This window comes from Myotis lucifugus, unplaced genomic scaffold (genome assembly GCF_000147115.1).
Source record: "Myotis lucifugus unplaced genomic scaffold, Myoluc2.0 scaffold_6446, whole genome shotgun sequence".
NCBI lineage: Eukaryota > Metazoa > Chordata > Mammalia > Chiroptera > Vespertilionidae > Myotis > Myotis lucifugus.
The window spans coordinates 1-8,606 of NW_005877494.1; the positions used below are offsets into that span (position 1 = coordinate 1).

At 40.9% G+C, this 8,606-nt stretch overlaps 1 long non-coding RNA gene across 1 annotated transcript; it reads right to left on the minus strand.

Annotated features, from left to right (window-relative positions):
* Positions 1-916: 916 nt before the first annotated feature.
* Positions 917-5,890, minus strand: LOC111824771. Its single transcript, XR_002827841.1, has 3 exons — positions 5,818-5,890; positions 3,333-3,448; positions 917-1,055 (listed from the first exon to the last, which is right to left on the minus strand). It is a non-coding gene; the product is annotated as an uncharacterized LOC111824771 (long non-coding RNA).
* Positions 5,891-8,606: the final 2,716 nt, after the last annotated feature.

Genomic DNA, 8,606 nt, shown 5'->3' on the forward strand with positions numbered 1-8,606 from the left:
CTGATAACTAAGCAAACATAGTCAGGTTATAAACTTTTCGAAAACAAAATAACCAGAAAAAAAGTGAGCCAAATAAAGGAAAAGGAACAAAAAGCTAGGGGATTCTATAAATAACCTTTCTCCCCTTCCCCAGCTTCAGTGGGAGAAAGGGAAAGAGGAGAGGAAACGAAATAGCCACAAGCTGCAAGGAGAAAAAGAGAATGGTATATTATTATTTTCCATTACTAAGTGAAATAAATGGGCTAACCATAGAAATAGGACTAAAAATTAATGTTCCCACATTTACTTTATTTATTTATTTATTTATTTATTTATTTATAATCACTCTCATTTTTATCAGAGCCAAATCAAGACCAAACTATTTTACTGCATTAAGTCCAACTTTAATTTGGCCTAATTAAAAATTTTTTTTCTCATTTATTTATTGACTAGAGGTCCGATGCACAAAATTCATACAAGAGTAGGCCTTCCTTCTCCCAGCTGCCGGCACTGGCTTCCCTCCAGCACCCAGGACCCAGGCTTCATCTGGAAGGTCGTCCAGAAGGACGTCTGGTCTAATTAGCATATTACATTTTTATTACTATAGATTTCAGAGAGAAACATCGGTTTGTTGTTCCACTTATTTATGCTTCATTGGTTGATTTTTGTATGTGCCCTGACCAGGACCTGCGACCTTGGTGTATCGGTCTGATGCTCTAACCAACTGAGCCTGATATAACATAATCAATAACCTAAGAACATTTAAAAAATGAATCGTTTTTAAAAGGTGAGAAGCAAAAGTACAAAACAATGGGATAGAGCTCATGAGAGAAAGAGCATGAATGAATCCTTTTTCAGAGACTATAGTCTGTTTTCTACTATTTAATAACCACAAAGGACCAAAAACCACAAACAAGGACAAAAGATGTTTTTTCAACATACCCTCAAGGCAGGAACAAGATGAGAAAGACTGTCCCGGAGGTAGGCATAGTGCCTGAAGGTATGATCCGAGAACAATGCTGGCATTGTTGGGCAGCTTTTAGCAGCATTGAAGATAAGAACCAAAACTGCAATGTCTGATGGATGAGTGAGTTAAGTAAACCTGGAGGTACAAAAGGGTGAGTTTGGCCAGAATCTAGTGTCCCCACTTCCCGCCCCGAAATTCCCACTAAGTGACTACAATTTTCTAATACAGAAATGCAAATTCAAACAGAGACAGATTATCCTACTCCATATTATCCCAATTACCAAAAGTTTTAAAAAATAATGCCTGTGGTGAGGGCCTGGGGAGCAGAAGGAGCAGGAGAGAGCTGGAAGAGGTTAGTGGGGTAAAAAGAAGGACTTATGTAATACTTGCAACAATAAAGATTTAAAAAAATAAACAAGCAAACAATAAAAAATAAGAAATTGGCAAAAGAAGAGAAAAACTTCAAGATAGCAACCAAACGATCAGTCAACTGGTTATGATTCGCACTGACCACTAGGGGGCAGACGCTCAATACAGGAGCTGCCCCCTGGTGGTCAGTGCGCTCCCACAACCAACTTTCCATGGCTGGCCAACCTCCCGCAGTCCCTCCCCTGGCCAGCCAACCTCCCGCGGTCCCTCCCCCTGGCCAGCCAGCCCTGATCGCAACCAAGCTGAGGGACCCCACCATGCACGAATTCGTGCACCAGGCCAATAATAATAATAATAATAATAATAATAATAACAACAATAATAATAATGCCTGATGCTGTTGAGAATACTAATAAATGGAAACTTTTGGTACATTGGCTACTAAAGTATATAATGGCACAATCCCTTTGGATAATAATTTGGTACTAGATAGTGTCTTATGAATGTTGAATAATTCCACATCTTAAATCTATTCTAAATAAATAATAAGATAGCACAGAAGCATTTATAATAGCAAATAATCAGAAATAACTTAAATATCCCAAACCAGGAGAATAACTATACAACTTATACTTCATTTACTTGATGGAGTAGCCGGCACATCCCCAGTAGGAGGTGTGCAGGAGGCGGCTGATCGATGTTTCTCTCTCATGGATGTTTCTGGCTCTCTATCCCTCTCCCTTCCTCTCTGTAAAAAAAAAAAAAAAAAAAAAAAATGTGTGTTGTTTTTTTAATATTTTTTAAATATATTTTTACTAGAGGCCTGGTGCACAGATTCATGCACTAGTCCCTCAGCCTAGCCTGCAGGGATCAGGCCGAAACCAGTTCTCCGACATCACCCCAGGGGTCCCGGATTGCAAGAGGGCTCAAATCAAATCCCTAAACTTCACCAATGGTCTTGCATAGAGTGAAAAGAACCATGAATGCACTAACGTAAATGTATTCCCATGACTGGAAAATAATCCAATTGCATGGCATGCTGTCCATGGCAATCACAAACCTATTGAACTTGTATCAGAGGCATAGTAGCTCAGCTGCATCCACTCATTCAGGCTGCATATCAAATTAAACACGCAATAAGACATAGGGCAGTGATGGCGAACCTATGACACGCGTGTTGACACGCAAACTCATTTTTTTGGTTGATTTTTCTTTGTTAAATGGCATTTAAATATATAAAATAAATATCAAAAATATAAGTCTTGTCCTAACTGGTTTGGCTCAGTGGATAGAGCGCCAGCCTGCGGACTCAAGGGTCCCAGGTTCGATTCCGGTCAAGGGCATGTACCTTGGTTGTGGGCACATCCCCAGTAGGGGGCGTGCAAGAGGCAGCTGATCGATGTTTCTAACTCTCTATCCCTCTCCCTTCCTCTCTGTAAAAAATCAATAAAATATATTTAAAAATATATATAAGTCTTTATTTTACTATGGTTGCAAATATCAAAAAAATTTCTATATGTGACATGGCACCAGAGTTAAGTTAGGGTTTTTCAAAATGCTGACACGCCAAGCTCAAAAGGTTCGCCATCACTGACATAGGGGAAAGTCCATAGGCTTTAAACCAAAGGTAGCTGACTGCGAATCCCGGATTTAATGCTTGGAGAGTTACTTAGCCTCTCTGAGCTTCAGTTTTCTCATCTGTAAGCTGGGAATAATACCTCCTTCCACGGTTGTTTGGAAGATCATTGATAACATGTATAAAGCATTTACATGGTATGTGGAATATAGCAGGTGTTCGATAAATGGTGTAAAAATTATTTGTATTAAATGGCAAAGGGCAATTACTGTGAAATCAAGAAAGCTGAGAATAACCTCCAGGCTAGGCTACCTCAGGATATACTCTTATCTAAAAGAAATGAAAAAAAAATAAAACTCAGACCACCTAAGCTACACTACAGGAAAAGATGCTAGAATTCCCTGCCAAGTCAGCAGGGTCTGTCCTAAGCACAGAGGATACATGCTGGATCATCCATGTCTGGTTCAGCTGTGTCAAAAAACGGGTGGGTGCTCAGGAGCTCTGGAACCAAGGGAAGCACCAGGGTTGGATGTCGACTTCCCAGAAACTTCAGGCATCTGAAATAAACAAAATGAGAGCCCACATTAGTAAGTTAATAAATGCTTTTCAAAGTACTAGGATTTCGAATCAGAAAGCCTGATTCAGAATTAAAAATTCTCAACCACCTAGTTTTGCTCCTTCTATGACTTCAGACAAGTCATTCAATTATTCTAAAACTCAGTTAATTTGTCTAAAAATTTGGTTATTATGAAGACAAAAGAGCTGATATAGCTGCTATTACTACTGGTTACTTAACAACCATTTCCCCCATCTTCCTTGCCAAGAGAACCCTGATTTTACTCAGGTATAAGGTAGATAGCAAAGTGCTCAGAGAAGGCAGGCCCAGCCCAAGGGCTCAACCACAATTGGTCTAATAAACCCATCATAGCAACCCCATCCATATTTTCCAGTGACTGGTTTGCAAGTAACCAACTAATCCAGTTCTGGTGAATGGAAGTCTGCTGGAGAGCTTCTTAGGTATCCTATATAATAAAAGCCCAATATGCTGTGTCCAACCCTCCGTTCGACCGCTTGACCAGTTGCTATGACATGCACTGACCACCAGGGGGCAGACGCTCCAACCGGCAGATTAGCTTGCTGCTGGGGTCCAGCTGATTGGGACTGGGCGAGACCAGCTGGACACACCCTGGAGCCCTCCCGCGGTCCCTCCCCAGCCCCAATCGTGCACCAGTGGGGTCCCTCAGCCTGGCCTGTGCCCTCTCACAATCCGGGACCCCTCAGAGGATGTCAGAGAGCCAGTTTCAGCCTGATCCCCAGAGTACAGGCCAAGGCACCCCACTGGTACATGAATCTGGGCACCAGGCCTCTGGTCTGTCATAAAGTAAGAAATCTGGCTATTAATTGGCTATCAGTTAACTATTATGACTACATTAAGGTCCTTTATAAACTATCAAGAACTACAAGTGTGGCCTAGTGGTTGAGTGTCAACTCATGAACCAAGAGGTTGCTGGTTCAATTCCCAGTCAGGGCACATGCCTGGGTTGCTGGCTCCCTCCCCAGTGTGGGACATGCAGGAGGCAGCTGATTGATGTTTCTATCTTTCTACCCCTCTCCCTTCTCTAAAAATCAGTAAGAACATATTAAAAAAAATTTTTTTAAAAAAAGAACTACATGTGTGCTAGGAATTATGCATTTTTATTATTTTTTATTTGTTAAGTTCTGGTTTAAAAGGTGTGATGAATTGAAAATAAATATACATCTTAATTTCTGTTCTCAATGAGTTTATGATCCAGCTGAGGCAAACATGACTAACACAAGGTAAAGAACTATCAAATGAATGATAGTCTGCTTTCTACCTGTCAAAGGTAGAAGAAATTACTATGATAAGAGAAAGTATCACAAAGAAGATGGATTTCACCAGGGACTGGAGAATAGGCAGACTGGCAAAAGAAAGAAAACAAACACCGTTAACAAATTCGTGAATATATGGGATACGAAAGGCATCACATTTAAAACACTTGACACTGTTAGTAAACTTTTCCCTAGTCCTGTTTTTCCTTCTATGTGGAAACAACTCACTTCACTAATTTTCTGACCTCTCTCAGGGCTTTTACTCGCTATGCCTTAAGGGGACTTTGTAAAGGTTGTAGTTTGGCTTCCAGGTGCCACTCTTTTATTTTATCTCTTTCTATTCAGATCCCAGGTGGAGAATACAAGAGTTATTAATTGGGTCCCCTCAGAGACCCTTAAGTATCTGGGCCTCTCTAGACTTCAAGTCTGACTTGTAATATGTTTTACTACCTCATCCACCTCCCTATCTACACATTTCTTTCTTCTCTCCCTACTTGCTATTTTGAAGGCTAGGTTTCTGAGATGAATCCAATTTTGTTTTTTTTGTTGTTGTTGTTAATCTTCACCCGAGGATATTTTTCCATTGATTTTTAGGGAGAGTGGGAGAGAGAGGGAAAGACAGAAACATCGATGTGAGAGAAACACATCAACTGGTTGCCTCCTGCACATGCCCGACCAGGAGCCAGGCTAGGGAGGAGCCTGCAACCAAGGTACATGCCTTTGACGGGAATTGAACCCGGGAACCTTCAGTCCGCAGGCTGACACTTTATCCCCTGAGCCAAACTGGCTAGGGCTGAGATGAATCCGTTTTTAAATCTCCACAGCACCTAACACAGTGACTGGGTTATAACATGTGTTCAATAAGCATTTTTTATGAATACCCTAAAGGTATATAAACACAACAAACATATAATTCAAAACTTTCATTTATGTACCCATCTTTAGCAGTGTCTTAAAAACATGCCACTGTGACTATCCCTTCACTCTTTTATCACATTCTTTTTTGATATTTTAAATAAACCACTGTAACCTTGACTTAACATTTCAGTTAAGAAATAAAGGCTGTGTATTTTACCTTTTCTCAAGGCTGCAGCCACCCCTCTGTTTTCTTGAAGTGTGTAAATAAAGCCCTGTGTTTTCATTCTTTATCTACCCTTTTTTACAGCTTAAAGAAGTTCCAGGGGAGAAAGGGCTGCTTGGCACCAGCCATGAAGATCCACAGGTGTCCACAGTAAATCTACAAATTCTTGTTTGAAGAAAGTTCCAAAATGAGGAGAGGAAGCTTGAGAAGTGACATATTCCCAGTCCCTCAGCCCTTCTCCCTTTCCAATGACCCCCCTTCTCAGAGCTGCGCTTCCCATTCCCCTCCCCGATCTCTTTGTTACATTTTCCATCTCCATCTTTACAAAAGCCTCTGCCTGCATTGAGATTATTAAGGTGGCTTTTTGAGGACTGGAAAAGTCCCCCATCTTCTCGAGATGCCGGCATTCAAATAAACATCTTTCCTTTTTCACCAGCACCTGTCTCAAGAGTTTGTCTTTCGTTGTGGCAGACAGAGGAACCTGGGTTTGCTTGCATCACCATTCATGAGGAAAGATGAAAAAAAATCAAGTGATAATTATGTCACTCCAAAATATTTTGGAGCACTTTAAGGTGAAGGAGTTTTCTGTCTACAAATATCAATAAAGACAGTCTTGCCATAAATATTCTGGGTGAACCAAATAACCACAAATCTTATTTTAAGGCAAGAAGAATAAACTGCTAAACACTATATAACAATCCCTTCCATCAAGCAGAATGAATTCCTTCTGTGTCCCCAAAAAAGTACAGATACTGACATAGGTATTTCTCCCTACCCCAACCCCACACACCAAATGATTGAGTGCTCCTTGAAGACAATCAATATATGTATATCGAATTGAGCTGAACTGGACTGAACAAACATGAAGAAACAGCAAAACAAATAACCAGATATCAAAAATATTACCTAGCTCTCACTGGTTTGGCTCAGTGGATAGTGTCAACCTTGCAGACTAAAGGGTCTTGGGTTCAATTATGGTCAAGGGCATGTATCTCGGTTGCAGGTTCAATCCCTGGCCCTGATCAGGGCACGTGCAGGAGACAACCAGTCGATGTGTCTCACATCAATGTTTGTCTATCTCTCTCCTACTGCTTTCCATTTTCTTTAAAAAATCAATGGAAAAATATCCTTGGGTGAGGATTTTAAAAAAAAGTGTTATCTAGAACAAGAACTCTCTGGTATTTTTTTTTAATATATATTTTTTATTGATTTCAGAGAGGAAAGGAGAAGGGAAGAGAGAGATAGAAACATCAATGATGAAAGAGAATCACTGATCAGCTGCCTCCTGCACACCCCCTACTGGGGACCGAGCCCCTACCCAGGCATGTGCCCTGACCAGGAATCAAACTGTGACCTCGTGGTTCATAGGTTGACACTCAACCACTGAGCCACACTCGCCAGGCTGGTTTTCCTTTTTTTTTTTTTTTTTTAAATATATTTTTACTGATTTCAGAGAGGAAGGAAGAGGGAGAGATAGAAACATCCATGATGAGAGAGAATCATGAATCAGCTGCCTCCTGCAAGTCCCCCACTGGGGACCAAGCCCACAACCCGGACATGTGCCCTTGACTGGAATCGAACCTGGGACCTTTCAGTTCACAGGACAACGCTCTATCCACTGAGCCAAACTGGCTAGGGCAGTATTTTCAATTTTTAATGTATCTTTTATTCTTGGAAGAATGAAACCATTCTCTCAAGTACCTGATTCGACCATTTTCTACTCTTAGTAATAAATTTTTCTGGAAATCAAGAAACTACACAGTTGGCACGATCTCATCACATAAGCTCATTTAAATATGTGGAGCACACACTTTTTTTTGTTGTTGGTAATCCTCACCCAAGGATATTTTTTCCATTGATTTTTAGAGAGAGTGGAAGGGAAGCACACTCATTTAATTTTTATATTAAATGTAAGCAAGTAGTTCTTCAAACAGCAATTCATGAACAGTGTTAACAGTTTGATTCTAGTCAATAAAGCTAGAGGTAATCAAGGGGAGAAATGACTGAGATTTTCAATCTGCAGACCAAGTGCCGGCCCTGCCTCTAATCTTTACAATGATAGTTGTGATCCTGTACAAAATCCAAACTGGACAAAGCAGTGATTAACACTACACAGGAGAAAAAGGAAATCTAATTAGCTCACCTCTGTACTTCCAACACTTATCACAGAGTTTGGCACATAGGAAGCACATAGCAGGCATATATTTGCTAGGTGGATGGATGGACAAATGAATAAATAATCTAAAATAAAATATTCCATTTAGGAATCAGACTCCCGAGAGTTTAGTTAAGTTGAATCAGGTTTGTAAATTTAAGGCAAAATGGATAGCCGTATCCTCAATCTATGATGATCCAATCTTATACAGTGGGGCCTTGACTTACGAGTGTCCTGACTAACGAGTTTTTTGAGATACCAGCTATCTCTCGGCCGATTTTTTGCATTGAGTTGATAGAGTAATTTGAGTTAACGAACTCCTTAATGATCTCCTTAACAAGTTCGGTCTCGGAATGAATTAAACTCGTAAGTTAAGGCCCCACTGTATAATAAAAGCTTAATATGCAAATTGTCCCCTTGACCAGGAGTTCAACCGGGAGTTTGACCAGGGGGCGAGGCTGGCTGGCCAACCACAGGAAGGGAGGCCCTGGCTGGTGGCGGCAGGCAGTTGGGGGAAGGGAGGCCCAGGCAGCCAGGGGAAGTGAGGTCCTGGCCGACAGCCACTAGGGACCCTATCCGTGCACAAATTTCATGCACGGGGCCTCTAGTGAATAATATCAAGACTGTA